Source organism: Pinus tabuliformis, chromosome J (assembly GCF_031772625.1).
Source record: "Pinus tabuliformis cultivar Carrire ecotype Pingquan chromosome J, CPIR1, whole genome shotgun sequence".
Taxonomy (NCBI): domain Eukaryota; kingdom Viridiplantae; phylum Streptophyta; class Pinopsida; order Pinales; family Pinaceae; genus Pinus; species Pinus tabuliformis.
The window spans coordinates 469,144,957-469,164,903 of NC_142295.1; positions in this window are offsets into that span (position 1 = coordinate 469,144,957).

A 19,947-nucleotide genomic window follows, 5' to 3' on the forward strand; every position below is an offset into this window, starting at 1 on the left:
TGGGGGCCTGTTGGGATGGGGTCCGTTGGGTCAGTTTCTGGGTTAAAAACCCAAGTTTTGATGTAAATTTTGGTAAAAGATGTAAAGTATCCACAATTTGTGGATGTGGAGTGCATAGATGGTTAGGAGTCAAAGGGGTTTTAACCCCTTATTTATGTGAAAGTTGAGTCAGTCTTGACATCCACTCTTGGTCCGTGGACCATGGTGTAAAAAACTATAAATAGGTGTTTCTTAGAGATTCTAATGCATGTCTATGTCTAAAAGAGGAAAAGGGGAAGTAAGAAGCATATATATAGAAGGAGGAAGGCTTCGCAGCTGAGTGCACATAAGCCTAGGGTAGAGTCCGCAGTTGAGTGCGCAGACCCCTGCAGCTGAGTGCAGAGGGATGTTTTGAGTCTATAACCCCATATTGAATATCAGTAAAGCAATTTGTTGAATAATTCCTATTTTTATCTATTTACTTATGTTTAATTATGATTATGATATATGTTGCGATTTAATAATGTCTTTATGAAATATTGATCTATTAATGCGTGACTCTATGGGATTCATCTTGATAACTGTACACAAAGCATGTTAAATACTTTCACGAAGAGTATAATACATTATGTTATGTTTATTAAATACTTAAGTAGATCTGCTTGAGCTCAGATCTAGAGTTGTTTTATGGTGCGCGTAAGTGGATGATTCATCTGTTAAGGGTCTGCAAATACCTATAATACACCATTGCGAAGGTCTAGAGGCTGTTTCAAGGAAGTTGCAGTATCAAGCTCTATGGGCTTATAGATCTGCGTGAAGGAAAATATAGGGCAATAAAAGACATCACACTGATCTCTGGATGCAGAAACTCGGTTCCAGAATCCCCCCACACTGCTTCAGGTGAGACTTCATCCTTCGCTACACAGGTTGATGCCAAAAGGGCCAGTAGTGTAGGGTTTTGTTTGGTGTAATTAACTCTGAACCTGGTTTAGCACCCACTATGCCACCATTACTAATGACCCCATTGGTTATTCACCATGGTGGCTGATTATTCCCACTAAGTTGCCTTCAGATATCCAAAAATTCAATGGGAATCCTGGAGAAGACCCATCAACACATGTCATGATGTATCATCTATGGTGTTCATCCAACTCACTTAATGATGATTCCATTCGACTTTGTCTTTTCCAACGAGCGCTTATGGGTATCGCAACTAAATTGTATATTGAGATACCTAGAGCATCATTTCACGACTTCATCACTTTAGCCACTACCTTACTCACACATTTCTAGTTTCCCATCAGATATGAAACTGAAATGGAACTATTGACTAACTTCCAACCATTAGAATCTACTCACCTTTCAGATCACATTCAATGGGTGGAGGTGTCATCGCTAGTTGGTCAAGACTTATGTTCCCGATTAGTTGTTAGCGGAACGGTTTGTCAAATCTTTCTTAGATCTGATAACAAAATATGTGGCCAAAGGTGGAGTCGTGACCGAAGAGCAAGTTATTTCTTGTGCTCAATATTTAGATCTAGTTTATACCCAATCAGGCACACTCTAGGATAAGATACCAAACGCTCCGAGACCTTCGAATATTGTTCCTCCTCCACCTCATAAAGAATCTCATGCTTCTGAAGAAATTATATGTTCTGCCAGTTCACATTCGACGAGTAGACCATATGGTATTACTCTTACCTCTCTTGTACAAAACCCTCCATCCCATCCTCCTACAACTTCTACTTCCAAGATAAATGTCATCTCATCTGATAAAGGAAAGCCTCAACAACAAAATGGAAGCAGGAAGAAAAGTAAAGTTAAGAAAAAGAAATATTCCTCACTGTGATATAAGAAAACAAATTCGCCTTCTAATGATAAATGAAAGCCTCAATACCCATGCTTGATTTGTAATGAGGATCACTTTACACGTGATTGTCTGCACCATTCTCAAGTGAATCAGTTTCTTAAATCATCCACTTCTCCCATTGTTTTGACTGACCCGTTTCCCAATCAAAATACTCATATGGTTGCCCGGGATGCCTCTTCCTCTAACACTTTTTTGATGCTTTCCTCCTCAAAGATGAAATCTGATGTCATGGTGACCACTTAGAAAAAGGAATATGGTATTGTGAATCCATTGAACAAACAGGCTCCTAATCAACCTACTAGTTCGACACCATCTTCATCTGATTGGGTTCCACCTCTGGTTCCTATGGAAATTACTAGCAAGCCTCTGAAGGGTATTGTCCATAAGTCTGCTTTCAAACCTCATTCGAGAGCTGCTCAAAATTACAATGTAGTTGAAGGCTTAGCTTAGTCTCCTTCAGGTATGTCGACCCTTGAGGTGTTGCAAAACTTCCCCACCCAAAATAAGGCCTTGTTTTCAACTATTGGATGTGTCGATCCATTGGATTCCAACCTAGTGGTTTTCTCTCATGAAAACTATACCCCTCGACTTCTAGCTTAGTTTGATTTTATGATTCGGGTCATTTTCCATTGTAAGAACATTCATCATTCTATTGTGGACGGGGGATCCTTAACTTGCATCATGTCTTTGTCTCTTTTGAAGGCGATTGGTTCACCCAACTCAGTCAATCAACCATCACATTAAAATCCTTTGATGGAAGGACATACAAACCCTGTGTGGTTTTGAATTACCTCCAAGTGGAACTAGGGGGCAAAGCCATCTCCTTTGAAGTAGAAGTTATCGATGAACCTCTGGATTATAATATTATACTGGGACATACATGGGTTTATGCTATGGCTTCCATCATTTCAACTTACTTCCGAAATATTTCCTTTCCTCATAAAGGCATGATCGTGGCCATAGATCAACTCACATTTTTCACCTCTGATTCCAGTGTTACTAGAAGTGTCCCTCTTGTATGGGAAGCCCTACATTCCTATCAACATGTTGGAGTTGGTTTTTTGAAGGATTCATCGCTTATGGGAACCTTTTTTCTCCCTCATCCTCCCCTTCCCAGCTCCTCCCCTTCAATTTCCTATATCAAAATGATATCATCCTCTACAATCCTGATCGATCCATCAATTGTACCCGATGAAAATGACATCAAAATTTTTGGCGACCGAATGTTGCTTATCCTATTGAGAAAGATTATGAAGCCATCTACTCGGTTTGTGTGGGCCATACTTTTTCTTTGATTAATTGTGTAGATTGATCAATGGATTATGGAACAACCTCTAATCCTTTCTCATGTACATTCTCTACCAAAAAAAGAATCATGGAGATTATGATGTCTGACGATGCACCATGGAATGAACATCATCATCATTCCTCCTTCCCAAATACCATTGAAGATAATCTCAGTGGTGTGTACCTACCTAATTTTTTCGAACCATTTACGAATTTTGTCTACATTCATGAGATTGACTCTTAAATGAACCTTTTGAATATTAAATAAATCATTCCTCTTGATATTTTGATTAAACCAAGAATAATAAAAAATTTATACATCAGAACATCTTTTTCTACATCTGAAATCGAGATTCATCGAGCCCTTTTTCGTGAGTTCAGAGATGTCTTTTCCTGGACATATGAAGAAATTATAGGTATCAACCCCAACATAGTAGTCCTAAAATCAAGATGTATCCTAATGCCAAACCCATCCCGCAGCACCTCTGACTGGTCCATCCCAAGAAGGATATAGGGATAAAAGCTGAAATCAAAAAGGTTCTTTGGGCTAGTTTCATATACCTCGTTCCTTTAACTGATTGGGTATCAAACGTTATCCATTTCATAAAGAAAAATGTTATGATCCGAGTATGTGTCAATTATGACAACATAAATCGATCTTGTCTGAAAGACAACTATCCAACACGGTTATTGACTAGATTGTTGATGACTACACTGCCTACGAGATATATTCATTTATCGATGGATTCTCAAGCTATAATCAAATCAACATTCTTCTAGTGGACCAAACTAAAACTACGTTTATTTGTCCCTAGAGTACTTTTTCTTATAGAAAAGTCCCTTTTTGTTTAAAAATCACAAGGGCCACATTTCAACATGTGATGAATTACACTTTCCACGACATCAAGCATATTGTGAAACCCTATCTCGATGATCTCCCTGCTTACTTCAAGCATTGGGTTGATCACCCCATGCATTTAAAGGCCGTTTTTCTCTATTGTAGACAGTATAACATTAGACTCAACTCACACAAATGTGTGTTATGTGTTGGTTCTAGTCGACTCCTTGGTTTTGTCATTTCGAAACAAGGAATTCGTATTGATCCTTTAAAATTCTAGGCAATCGTTGACTTGCTTGTACCTTCCTCCCTTGTTCATTTACAAAGACTCCAAGGGAAAGATAAATTCCTAAGGAGGTTCGTCCCTAACTACATTGAACTAACCAAAGGATTTAATCTCTTATTGAAAAAAGGGATTCCCTTCCATTTGGATGACATTCCACAGAAAGAATTTGATGCCTTGAAATATGTATTGGTTCAGGCATCTCCCTCATATCCCCTTGAGTATCAAAGTGATTATTTTTTGTACATATTGGTCACCTTCTCTATTATAGTTATGGTGTTGGTCCAAGAAGATGAGAAAGGGACTTAACATCCCATTTATTATTTGAGCCTGAACCTCAACGATACTAAGATCCAGTATACTCATGTAGAAAAGTTGGCTTTGGTGGTCGTTCAAGACATCCAAAGATTTCACCATTACATATTTCTTTGCAAAACTACAATCGTTTTAGATTGTAACTCTATGAAATACATATTGTCACATCAATTTTTGGGGGGAAATAATCTAAGTGGATTTTTATTCTCCAAAGATTCGACCTAGAATTCATCAAATCCAAGTCAAATAAATCCTTAGTTTTTGCCAAACCAATGTGCAACCTCCCTTCCCTTGATGTTAAATCTACATCTCAAGACTCCTTCCTAGACGATTCATTGCTTCTTATCTTGTTATCTAACCCATGGCATGGATATTTTATGATCTATCTCCAGACCTAGAATTTGCAACCTAATACCTCTCACTCAGAGTAGCGATGTATCCAATACAAATCCCGAAATTATGTGATTATTGGTGACCCTTTATCATTGTGGTATCGATACAAGTTTATGGAGGTGCCTCACTCTTGAGGAGGCCGAGAAAGTCCTTAATGAATGCCACTCAGGGGCGTGTGATGGACACTTATCTGGTTATGCTACCACACAAAATATCTTACACATCAGTTACTTTTGGCCCACCATTTTCTGGGACTATATCCTCACATTCTAGAAATACCATGCATGCCTAATTTATGATCATAAAATTCATGATTTGCCTACTCTGTTTCATCCTGTTGTCGTAGTTGGTCCCTTTGCAAAATGCAGTATCGAAATTATGAAATTTAACCCTCATTCAATCGGGGGTCATGGCTATATTATTTTCAATGTTGACTACTTTACTGAGTGGGCCAAAACGATGCCTACATTCAACAACACTGGTGAAATGACTACATACATTTTCTTTAACCACGTGATTGTTAGGTTTAGGTTTCCACAAGAAATAGTAATGGATCACGAAAAGTACTTTCAGAATCATATGATGACAAAATTAGCTTTCAAATTGGGACTTTCACATGAAAATCCCACTCCTTGTTATCCTCAAGCTAACAGACAAGTTGAGGTGATTAACAAAGTTCTTAATACTATGATTCAATGCATGAAAGGGGTCCACAATTGAGACTGGCATTTACTTCTCTTTGCTTCCTTGTGGGCATACCAAACCTCAGTTAGGAATGCTACCAGTTTCACACCCATCCAATTGGTGTATGGTCTAGAAGTGACCCTCCCCATTGAATGTGAAATTCCATTGTTGAAACTAGCTATTGAACTTATTCCTCCTACTTCCGTAGAGGAGGAGAGTCTTTTACGCCTAACTCATTTGGATGAAACCTAGTGCAATGCAACGTTAGCCAATGAAGCCCATAAAAGATGCATCAGAGTGAAATATGACAAAAATGTCAAGTCTAGAGTCTTCTCGGAAGGATATCTAGTTCTTTTGTATGACCAAGAGGCCCACAATTTAGGTCTAGGAAAGTTCTAGCCTATGTGGTTGGGCCCATACATTGTCAAGTGTGTCCTTGCAAAAGGGGATTTTGAATTAGTAGACCTCGATGGAGTTCCACTGGCGCAACCTAGAAATGGGCTGTACCTAAACAAATACTATGCCTGCTCCCATGTGTAGTACACTGTGTACATACTGTCTATAGGTGTGTTATGTTTGTAGTGTGTTTTTGAGAGTTTCCCATGGTTTCTGCTGATTATTTTTACTTTTGGATTGTAGATGTCGACCTCTCTTGAACATTATATTGGTTATGCCGATGGTGTTATCCGTAGTACTCGAAACCTATCCTCTACAACATGGGTTATTGTTTCTCCAAATGGAGAGCTAGTGAGTATGCTGAGGATTTGCATTGATCACCCTACTAACAACATCTCTAAGTAAAGCGTAGTGGTTGAGATAGTATCTGATGCTATTTCACATGGTATCATTTTTATAATAATCATACTTGACTCACAGCTCGTAGGACTACAACTTGCTGATATATATTCAGTGAGAAATCCCGCCATCCTTCACATGGCTTTGAAAGCATGACTTTTGGAAAGAAATTTTGATTTCATATGATATCAACACATTTATAGAAATTTTAGCACATTAGCAAATTCCCTAGCTAATTTTGTTTTAGATCAACATTTGCAATGAATGTAAATAAATTTCAATTCACATCACATCATAAAAAGCAGAATAGGAACTAGGAAACACTTATATATATATATATATATATATATATATATATATATATATATATATATATATATATATATATATATATATATATATATATATATATATATATATATATATATATATATATATATATATATATATATATATATATATATATATATATATATATATATATATATATATATATATATATATATATATATATATATATATATATATATATATATATATATATATATATATATATATATATATATATATATATATATATATATATATATATATATATATATATATATATATATATATATATATATATATATATATATATATATATATATATATATATATATATATCTATATATATAGATACATTAAGTTTGGTTTTACAAAATGTGTGGCCTGAGACACATATGGCTAAATTTCCCATATAAAAACTACATCCAAAACATCTAAGTAGACAAATTAATGGTGCTCATGATGGAACAACACTCCGCGAGCTATTTTGCACAGTAATTGACCAATACAACGAGGCACTCCCATTCTGTGTCAGTCAAGTCACAATGGAAGTTATCAACCACAGTCTCATCAATCTCATGTTAGTCCTTCCATGTGGTGTTCCACCTTTGATAGGGTTTTAGCTACCTCAAGATCCTGTAGTGCATCCCATCCTACTGCAAAAACCTATACTGGTCCAACTACCTCCTCTTGTGGTCGTTTCTCTGTGTGATGGAGATATGTAGAAAATATGGCTTTACCAAGTCCCATATCTGCATGGAAACATCAAATAGTTTAGTCTCAGGAATGTAAAAACACACAAAAAATCATAAAATTAAAAAAAAAAAAGTAATGTTCAAAGTGTCTTACCTAAAGCATCCCATTGCTCACCCTCAGTTAACTCGAGCTCAGGATCATAACCAAAATCCATCCTTGCATAAGGGTAATCATCAATAATGATGAACTATCTGTACAACCACCCGAAGAAGGCAAGTGAAAAGTTTATCGCTGATGGGCCTGCATGTCGGCTTAGGTGGTCTATCAATCTCCTCATTTGTGGGGTCCTCAGATTGATGGGCTTGAGTACAATCTATTGAGGCTACAGTAATGGTACCTGCTCTAAATTAAAAGAGATTAAGATCTCTCCATATCCAAATTTATTCAACTTTTAGTAATATGTTCCTTCAAATTAACTAAGACATGCTCGCTCCCATTGATTTCTATCAGTTCTAGACACTCTATCACAACCTGCGTGTATGATTTGCTTGCTAAATGTAGTGTTGAGCTACTTTCCAATCTTACAATAATGAAAAATATTATTCTCGAAGATAATTGGGTGGCAACCTTTATGTTGATCTTTCCATCCCTGGTGGGAAGGACTTTAGGTCTGCAATAGGTAGCGATATAGTATTTCATCGTCTCACCACCACTTCTTCCACCTAGAAGAGAGATGGTGGCACCTCGCTTTTACAATCCTATCAGAAAGTAAATATACTCTACCTATATCTCGAGTAGATTCTCCCCAAACTTGAACCTCTATGTTTGAATATCCCATGAATGGAAAAGGTATTTCAACAACTCCCTCTATTGCCTCATACCAGGAAGAGAGAAGAATTTCAATAACCCACAAATTTTGAGTGCCCCGATGGTAGCAAGGTCATTTTCCGCATTCAAATAGTCTTCCTCATGTTCTCTTTCTCTCCAAATGAATGCCATTTTTTTCTAATGGGTACCCAAAACATCAACAAGGAATCCATTATGCTATTTCCCATGCAGAAAAACTGACAAAATTTGAGCCAAAACTTTAAGAAAACTTAGAGAAATGCAGAAAACACACCTTAGTAGTGTTTACCAGAGTGTTTCATCTTTGTCTGCAATTTTTCTCTTCCTAGGTGCAACATAGTTTTCAACACAAAGGGGTTGTGTTGGTCCCAGGGCATTTTTCATGAACCCAAGGGGGCCTCAAAATCTTAATTTTTTTTCATGAAAACACAAAAATGAGCCATGGAAATATAGATAAAGGTTTTAGTTCCTACCTGGAAGTGATGACTCTTGAAATGGTTCTCTGGATTGGCTATAATCAGATGTAAAAGATCAAGGGAAGAAGGGATCCAAATAATACTCATCTTTGAAGGTAAAATGTGAAATGGTAAAGATAAGAAGTTATTTTGAATATTTATGGTCATTTTCTCATTATTTTATTCAATTTTAGTATTTTCCCCTAGATATGCTTCATTTTTACTATGAAATAGGTATGTTTAATCCTCCTTGTGGTGTTTTGAGCAGGTCCACAAATGATAGCATTTTTTCATCATGTTTGAATAGGTTACTTTGACCACAAAGTATACTTTTATCTCTTTTTTAGGCTCTATAAACCTACAAAAAAGGAACCCCCATCAAGTCCTCTTTCGGATCTTTTCAATATCCCAAATCATGAAATGATTGTTGAAAACTTGCCTTTTCGAGCTCGTAAAAGTAAATGAAAAGACGTCTACTCAGTATAAGTTTAACCCTTTTCTAGACTAAGATAGACTAACTACGAAAATTGGATACCTTATTCAAACATGGCTAAGAGGTTCTCTTGGGTATTGTTTTCTACCTTTTCAGAACTAAGGGGCTACCTACAAAAATGGATTTTTGGAGTTTTCTTTTTCGCCTGTTTTTCAAACTCTCTAGACATGAAAAATATGTTGAGTTTTACCTTCACTGGACTTGTTAAAACATCAAACAATGATGGAATTGTCAAACATTGTGAGGCCAAACCACTCCTTAGGGTTCGTTAAATATACTCGGAGGGATTCATCCGAAGGATGAACTTACAGATCAAGCATATGTTATCCTCCTCAAGATTGTTAAAAAACAAAGAGCTACTGACGAGTATGGTTGGGGAAATTTGGAAAACAAGGGATTCCATTTTTCTAATGGTAGCGAGTCACTCTTGAACATGAAACTCTTCCATTTCATCTGTGTGGCTATTGGGTTCGGTAATCTACTTGTCTTTTGGTTATCATATCGTTTTCAGAGCCTCCATTTCGTTTTTGGGTCAGTGTTGCCAACTCCATTCACTGTCATCGGTGTGTTTAAGAGAATTAATTCAGTTGATCTCCGCTAAAATACTCTTAAGACTTCATTTCATGTCTACCTTTCCTAATCAAGTTCAATGTTAGCATCATTATGATCATTCTGTCGAAATAATGATACCCATTTCATTTCGTTGATGGGGGATACATCAAGGCCCTCCTGCGATGGATCACTTCTTATCGATGTCAGCACATCATCCATGAAGTTGACTTAGAAACACATCTTTGGTACCTTGGGGCTTGCATAGATGAATGGACAGCTTCCTCAGTCTCGACGACATGTTTACAACCATCAACATCATCGGTGCTTTCTCTCACATCTGTTAATGACTTACATTGTGCGCTAGTAATTAGATGGTGTCTACCATGTGCAACTCCATCTCATTGATTCAGATGGTTAGACTCACACATTGGTTGGTTGTGTGAACGAGATAGAAAACCTGAAATCCAGTTTCATCCATCTAGGCTACGATTTCAAGATTTATACACAGATCACAATGTATGATGGTTGTGATCATATAAAGATTCCTCCAGTCATGGGTCCCCCAGTTGCTTCTGTGGATGCATCTTTTGATCATTTTACATGTTATATTATCTTATGAGCTGTGTATGGGTATGCCTCCTTCAAATAACAAAGATGTCATGTTGTAAATGTATTGTAACAAATGAATCTTTCTAGTTTTCCTTTCTCCTAACTTGTCACAAGGTAAAAAACTTCAATCATCAATCATCAACTCTGACTTTGCACTTTAGGGGGAATTCTATTATAGGCCATTTCATCACATCCAATTAGTAAGCCTCCTAATGGGATCAATAAAGATCCTATTCCCCCTTGTCACCATATTGCACAAAGCCCTAAGCATGTTCCCTTCATCCCCTAAAGTTTCAGCCCTAAACTTCTTCATCTGAGCCAGTTTGAGTACCAACGCTCCTTGTAAGCCTACTATGGTGTGCTAACCTATACATTGATCTACTATGGTCTGCATTGGTCACTAGCAGGTTTCTCCCCTTTGCACCTACGTTGGTTCTATAAATATGGGAGAATGATCGAGATTCCTGGAGAAGCGACTCGCATTGTCGTCATAACTGATATACGATTTGGATGATGGATCCATCTGAAAGGTGAAAAAGACAACATATGAGATGATGCAACCTACCTAAATCCCGGACAAAAATAAATACACACAAATCAATGGGATATGATATGGGTGAAATTTCTTAAGGTAGAGTGCATTGCAAGGATTAGGAAGGATTTGGCTTGCAAAATCCTCCAGAAGATATGCCCCCTTGCCTAAGTCCAAGGGTAATCATGTGTAGACATAGATTCCAGGATATCCTCATTAGAATGGAAGATGGGTGGATGGGAGGAATAATGAGTACATGATGCGGCAGCGGGACTTGGTGCATCAACCTGAGAAAGAAGGTTCACATGCACATTATCTGGAATGGTAGAAAATGAGCCAGTAGATGGAAAATCTACCGATGTTGAGACCCAAGCTTCTGACAAAGGAGGTTTGATAGAAGTGCATGCAGAAACCTCAGAAAGGTTTTCCTACGAGGAACTCAAGGATACAACAAGTAAAGGATATGGATTGTGGAGTCCGTCATCTAGACATTGGGGGAGGGATCACGATGATGGGACCATAGTCCCCCTATTTTGGTGTACGAGTGGTACTAGAATCCACAAGTAGAGAAGTATATGATCCACTACGAGTGGCCTCAAAGTCGCAAAGCACTTGGAGGCAATCACGAAATTCATCGAAATGAGGGAAACAATGGGAATAATGACCATAATTATCACACAAGGCACAAGGGTGATTTGTGCGCAACATTTTAAGTCTTTGGCTAAATCTGGTAAGGTAACTTGGACCTCAGGGATATTAGACTTATGTAATGTTTCATGAACCAAAGGTTTGAGACGAGGAAGTTTAATACAATTATTGATGGCATGCCCAAAAACCTCACACAAAGAGCATAGAGGTGTCGACTTTGGAGCTTTGGGGGATAGAGTAGCTTGGGGAGCCTTGTACTTAGGTTCTTTCCTCTTGGCTTTGCCCCCTAGCCTAGATGCTTTCGCAATAGGAGTGGGTTCTTGTTGAGGTTGTGGTGGAACAAAAGTAGCGACAGGGGTCGTAGGGACCAATTGAACCAGGGTCAAAGCATGATGTGGTCTGAGCTGATCAGGCAGAGTGTTCGCTAGGGGATCAATGTACCAGACTAGGATCCACAAACTCATATAAAAGAGAGTTAATGAAGCCATGACATGGAAAAAAAAGATTCGAGGAGGAGGAAAACAAAAAGGTATTTGTCCTACAATGTAATGTCCTAGCGAAACAACTCCTAGATGGTTAATATCGAGAGGAATAGTTCTTGGTGGGAACAAAGGAGAGGCACCCACAAACGGAGGAGGTCATGGAGGGGTGGATGTAGATGGCTCAACTGAGATGGTAACAGTAGGGTACTGAGGAGCTGGTTGTGGATTAGATATACTAGAATGATTTTGAGCAGCCCGTGATGCTTGTAACATGCAAACACTCAAAGAGCTAGCCTCAGAGATAGGATGGGGAGGACTAGGGAAAGAATCTAATAATAAGGAATCTTTGTAGACTCTAGGTGAAGCACTCATGAGAGGGGTAGAAGACTGCTTGTCCAACATCAATGAGATAATGGACTTAGGGGAGGTCAAGGATGATGACTCGTAGTATGTCAATTGATTGATAATGACAATCTTCCCTTCATGGGGGAAACACATCTTGTGGAAAATATCAGACGCGACAGGTGACATGGCATTAGTGTAACTATGACCGAAGAGAATGTTGTAATCTAGAGGGGCATCAATAACCTCAATGTCTACATGAACATTATTTACCACAAGAGTCACTGGACAATTGTGATACATGTTGAGAGGCTGGGAGGAGTGACTGTCCCAAGCACTCAAAGTGATGGTGGATGGGGATAGCGCAAGTGACTTGACTTGCTTCCAAATAGCAGTAGACATCATGCAGGTGGATGCGCCTTTATTAATAATGCATCGAGAGATTATGGCATTACGAACTCTGACTGGTTTTTGAAAATTAATAGATGGAGGTAATTGAAGATGTTCTGATGTATCAATAGGAAAGACATTCAAATTATCATCTGAAGGATCTACTGCACCCAAAGCAGTTAGTAGAGATTTGTTTTGAGATGGGCACGACTGGAGCACCTCTAGTGTCGCCATGGAAGTAGGTGATTGTGCCAAGTCATCTATTATACTGTATGTATGAGCAGCTCAGTTAGAAGCCGAGTTATGGTGTAATGGTCCCTTTGGGATCTTAGGAAGTGACTAAACTTTAAGTTGATGGATATGTTGTGGACCATTTGGTTTCGTAAGAGGCTCAGTAGATTCGTTGGTTTTGGACTCAGTGGCAAATGAAGTCAATGGCTTGTCATATTGATGGGACCGAGTTTGCAAGTTGATATTAGAGGTATTGACCTTGTTAGCATTCATCATAAGGATATGGTAGTCACAAGGACCAGAAGGTTGGGGAATGTGGGATTCTTGACCTTGCTGAGGGAAAGGATTTATGAGCATGGCTGGTTGAGATGGCACAGGATTTTGAGGATTTTGTTGCATGGGCGGTTGACCTCTAGAAGCTGCTTAGGCTTCCCACATTTGGCGCATCTGGGTAAGAGGGGACACTCATGACTATAATGGCCATGTACACCACAACATGCACAAGGTTTGTTTGTATGAATAACCTTGTTTTTCTCGGGTTGGTTGCCCTGTTGTTGGTTGTTGGTGTTAGGCTGGTTCCCCTGGGGTTCATTAGGTTGATTACCTTGGTTACCCTGGTTACCCTGGTTACCCTTGTTACCTTTCCCCTTATTATTTTTCTTTGAATTTTGGGAATTGGTCACACTCTCCTGTGAAAACACTTGACCCTAAGGGGGCGACGTTTTCTGGGGTTTAGGATGCATGGGAGGCTATGACGCTAATGCTTGAAGGGATGGAGCACTCAGTGGTGCATAGGTGTAAGACGGTGAAGGGGAAATAGTCTAGTAGATAGGTTGAGTGCTAGCTGGCCCTGACATCTGTTGATGTGTTTGAGTGAATGCACAAGAGGTGGTTTTTCCTGAATACACGTTTCTAGAAGGAGGGGGATAAGTGTTGGTGGAACTGGTTCCCCCTGCAGATAGCGAGAACTCTGTTGAGTATATGGTGAAGGATGTGGAGTAATTCCAATGATACTCTTAACACCGTGAGATGCCCACGGTGAATTAGTACCACCACGACGGGGGAGGTATGGTATCACGATATAGACATAACTGGATTGAGCATAAATCAAGTCATCTCTCAGAAAAGTCTAGAGAGCCTCTTCCTCTGTCTAAGGAAAGTGAGACATGATATCTTTGGCAATAAGTGCTAAAAGTGTCCTAAGAAACCAATCGAGGTAGACATGATCTTCGAAGGGTGGAGCATGCCACATTCTCCTCCGTCTACGCCATTCCTCGGCATAATCGGAAATACAGGTGGTAGAGGACTGATAGAATGTAGTCAAGAGCTTCGTACCAATGTCATATCAGAGAGGTAACTAAAAATATGAGAGGAATGCTTTAGCAAGCATCACGAAAGTGGAATGAGAGGCGACAGGCTCGTTAACATACCACTTCCCAGCATCTCTAGTGAGCGTGCGTTGGAACAACTGAAGATGAATGGAATGATATTTGATGGAGTTAGATGAACACCACATGTGGAAGGAGTAGATGCAATTGGTGGGGTCCTCTCCAACATTACCCTCAAACTTGGGAATGTCGGAGTGGAGCTTGGTCGGCATAGATGGAAAACCAGCATTGTGGTGTATAGGGTCGTTAATCAACTACGTAAAATTTGGGAGACTTAACCCAGCCATGAGAGGTAGCATGGGAGCTATCATAGACAGTTCTACTACACGTGACTACCAAGGTAGAACCAGAGCCAACACCAGCTTAGTTTCCTACACCTGTAGTGGGTCCTGACATGATGACTGTATGCAGTGAAGGAGGCTCAGAATTAGATGACCCAGAAGAGGAGTCGATATGGGGACTTAGGGGAATATGAACTCAAACCCTACGGGGAGGAGCAATATGCCCAAGCAAAAACTTGGGATGAACGCCTAAGAGTCTCTACGATAAATTCCTTGGTGCTGCAATGGTTGTAAGACACAAGTGACATGAAAATTGTGAGCGGGGGTCAACAAGATGTTTTTGTCTCTATGTGGGGAGATAAATTAATTAAGTTAAATCTTTCCTTGGGAGTGTAAAACAAGCACCCTTCACTTAAGGTGTTCTTGTGTGTGTATGTGTGTTTATTAATTATGCCCAGATCATGTTTGAAAAAAGAAAAAGATTGTTGAAATAAATTGAAATTAAAAAGAGAAAATGAATAGAAAATCAACTCTCTAAACCCCACCCAAATTGGGTTTCCAAACACTGTGTTGGTTGCTGGAAAAATCAACTGAAAACACATGAAAAAGGCCATGAGATCTAAGCATTCATGTGACTGGGATCAAATGACACTATGCTGCTAGAAAGTGGTGCAGCAATAGTAAAAAACTAGGGAAGAAAATCAGAGAAAAAAGATAGGGATATGGGTGTGGAACCTAGGGCAAACAATGGGACACTAAAGAAAATGACCAAACAAGGTTTAAGATTAAACTTTGGATGGAAACAACCTATCTCTAAATATCTAAAATAGGAAGGTACATATTTGGAAAATATGGCTGAAAGCTCTGCAAAAACGCAGACTTCTTACTCATCTAAACTCCTCCTATAAATGTGGAAGTGTAATAGAAGCCCTAAAGGGCTAAATTCCACTTCGACGAGCAAAAAAGAGTAGATCAAGGCCTAAGTAGGCTAAGATAGTGGTCCACCAACCTTGCAGACAACTCTCGACAAAGCCTAGAAATAGATCAGAAAAAGTCCCAGAAAACCTAAAATCACAAGTACTGACCTGTTTAGGGGGATATCACACTTTTTTCTCTAGAAAGTGCACTCTGAACCTCCAAATCACAATTTTAGGGAAGGAAAGAACGGTTTATGATCCTCAATTACCGGGTGAAATTCTTTAAAAAAAAATCCGTCTCTGTTGCAACCGATTCCTGTGACTTGCAGAAATGATAAAAAAAACTTGTGAAAGTTATAAATTTGAATGATCAAGGGTTAGAAAGCTAGTAAACAACATTAAGAGATTGAAAAAGAAAAAACCCTAAGCTGGAAACTGAAGGTCACCTTGGTTTTTGAATCAGAATTAAAAATGTAGTGGAGTAACCAATTTGTTATGTAGAATTCTTCTTGAATGTGTACGAAAAGAAACTGCTTTAGGTTGTGGATGACATACAACCCTAACAATAAAAATGGATGTTAAACAATGTAGATCTGTAGCAAATGATAGAAACAAAACCTACAAAAGCCCTGATCTATGCCATAAACATAGTTAAAAAAACAAAATGGAATAGTAAAATAAGAGAAAATAAATCCAACAATCCAATGGAAACCAAATATATAAAGAACATATTTTATTAAACAACACTTGTGAAGGGAACAAATAATGTTACTAGTCCCCCTCTATGGGATGGGTTCTTGTCTATCCTCAATGTATTTAGCTTTCGTAGAGTCTCTCTCCTCTATAATGTGTAAAATCTAGCAAACAAAATGTTTGAGTTCAATGAGAACTCAAATGAAAAAGAAGATTGTGTGTGAGAGTGATAATAATCACAGCTGCAACAGTCAGTGCAACGATGAAAATAATTGAAAGTTAAGAATGAATGTAAAACCCTTCTATTTATAACAAAAATTAGGTTATTCTTAAATAATAGGAAATAATAAAATATTATTAACCAAACTCTAGAATTAACCATTGGGAATATATTATTATATTTGGTTGGAGGGAAAAAGTATTTAAATTTTTATTTAGAATTAATAAATTAATAAATGATTTATTTATCATCTTAAGAAATATGGTTAAGGAATAACAAAAAAAAATCATTTATTTAAGTATTCCTGGGGGATTTAGTCAAACTTGACAAGGAATAATAACTAATTAGTGATTAATTAATCATTCCTACAGAAAAATAACATAATTAATGATTTATCTATTTATTTCTCATAACTAGGTCAAATATGACAAGGAATTTTAGTTAAACAATGGTTTAATTAATTATTCCTAAAAGATAATTAAATAAATAGTGATTTATTTAATTATTCTACATGGGTTTACTTATAAATGACTTAACAAATGTGGTGTATTAAGTAATTTATGATAGTAAAATCAATTTTAGTATGGTAAAATTGGCCCTAAATGGTGTACTTCGATCCATCTAGTAAATTATGGCTAGATGATCAATTTTTGGTGATAACAACTACTTACCTTGGATAAAACATTTGGATCCTATCCTTCCCTACTTTGAATTTTTCACCACTTATCCTTTGATCCTATCCCTCCATCAAAGGTGGATCTCTTACCCTAGATTGGTAATTGGATAAGAACTCCCAACTTACCCTACTTCTCTATATATTCCCAATCTTCTATGTGGTTGGGGGTTGGATTTTGGAGAGTGATTCTGCCCTTATGTTGTTGTAGTGAGTGGTCATCATCTCATGCATTTAGGGTGATTGGAGGTGCATATTGTGAGAAGGAAAGGACAAGTCAACAACTTGGAGGAGCTCTTCTACAAGATCAACTGATACCTATGGTTGTAATCTACTTCTATTTATATTAATGCAAAGAATTCATTATTTTCCTATATGTGATGTAGTTATTTCATATATTTCAATATTTTGTTGATCTATAGAATGAGGTACTTATATGATATTGCATAAATCTCGTAGTTTCTTGGCTTATGTTACCTAACTATGTAGGTTCTAATTTTGGCATTCGGAGTTGGAATTAGAGCTTCCGAGCTAAATAAGGAGCGAAGTGTGCAAAGGATTATAGGTAGGCCTCACCCTGTCATCTTTTTACTTTGAGGAACAAAATTGTGTTCCTTGTCTCTTTGTTGTTCTAGGTTAGCCACTAACCTAGGGGAGATACTGTTGTTCGCAATCATAAATCCCATATAACAAAAACATAGAGATGGGTATCACTGGTGATTACTTTATGGCTACGAAAATTGGAAAATACATTGACAAAGGAAAAGTACCAATAATTGTCATTTTATTTATGAATTAATGGAAAATAGGAAGGAAGGTGGAGAGACTCATAATTGCATGCAAGGAAAAATTTAGGAGAAATGAAGGGAAATGAATCAAATAGAGGGCTCGATGATAGAATGGCTTTTGAGGATAAGTTCATAACTTTTCTTAGTTCATTTTTGGAGATCTCATTTCATTATCTCATTCTCTCATAGTCTTGCATACTTAGAGCATTCTTGGAGCGTGCTTGGAAAACTATAGTATTCACTTGGATTTGGAGAAAGAAGGAAAAGGAAATCAGGGAGCACAAGGAAACAGTTGGACTGATAGTTATTGTTGGATTGACTTGTAGTAGCTTACTATTGAGCCCTACCTTTGTACCCATTTGGCATATCCTATTCCCATGTTTTTACCATCATTTTCTCTACTTTACCCATTTTCTACCATAATAGCACTCTACATTAGCCAAACTGCACTATTTTACAAGTGTAGTTAAGATGTGTTAATTAGTGCTATCTTTTGTATGAATTTAATCAGTTTAAGTAGGTAATAATGGACCTACAACTCTTGAAATATTTTGCCTAATATTTAAAAGGAAGCACAGACATTTGAAGACATGTGGAATCTGGACAGGTCAATAGGTACTCCAACATACAATGTAGTACATCATTTGACAATGCAACAGACAACCATTTGTGGACCTACTATCATGTACTTAATTTTGCACCTCATTCTGTACTCTACTCAGCAGTGGGCACCCAGTCAGTCTTCAACATCCCAGAATAGGTCTCCTTATTCTCAACATGGAATCAGTTTCATCAATCATGCTATGATTGGGATAATCTCAATTATGATCTTTTCGAATTCATTTGAGAGATTTCATATGGCTTAACTTAGTTCCTACATTATATTTTTTACTTTTCTTAGACAATTAGTTATAAATATTTCTCCATCGGTTGAACTCTTTAAAAAGCCTGATGTTTTTGTATGTAAAGCTAGGAGAGGTACGATATGCATAGTTTTGTGTAAGGAGATATACACTCAGATTAAACTGGTGATTGTGGCATACTTCTTGTTTATGTCTGAACTGATGTTCTACTGAAACTTTAATATAATTATGGTCTCGGCATTTATTTTCCTGTAAGTGCTATGTCTTTTGATTCTTAAGGTACTGAATTAGTTTAAGGCTTGCTCCAGGAAGTGGCAAGGGCCCACCACAACCTAGAACCGAGTCCTGTGATCATTATAGATTGTAGGAAGTGTGTTTTACTATAATTCATAGATTTACATTTCATTTCCAAGTTGTTTGTTAAATAGATCTCAGGTTTCCTATATTCCATTATGTACTTAAGTTATTTTCTCTATTTTTCTTGAATCTAGAAAGGGATAGCGAGTGTATTGTCTTTGAACCTTTGTGAATAGTGGAATAGTGTTGATCAATATTTCTTGTGCATGAATGATTTCGTAATTACATTTTTGCAGTCATGGATACTTAGAAGGAATATTTCCAATTTAAAACAAATTATGAAGGAGGAGTAATGACCATATTTTGAATTTAATATTTTGATTCGAATTGGATTTTGTCCTCATTATTTAATATCATCTATGTTTATCAATAACACAAAGTTCTTGTAGAATTTTGCTTTGAATGGAATATCCAAAAGCAGTAGAGGTAGAATGTTATTCATTAATGTAGGTTACCTGTTAATATCCTAGGAGTTGTGTGGTGTTTATAGCATTCATTTGAACTGTAGTGTAATCGTTATTTAAATAGATCATAGGTTATTGCTCTTTTTCATAGGAAGCCCTTTTACTTAGAATAAATTGTCTGAGTTCATTTACATTAGCTTTGAATTAGAAAGAAAGCTTTGTCTTTTGAAGTCTTTTGAATTGGAGTGTGTTGAATCAGGTAGCATAGAGGGGTTGATTTGAGTTTTCATTTAGTTTCCTTTGAAGTCTTTTGAAA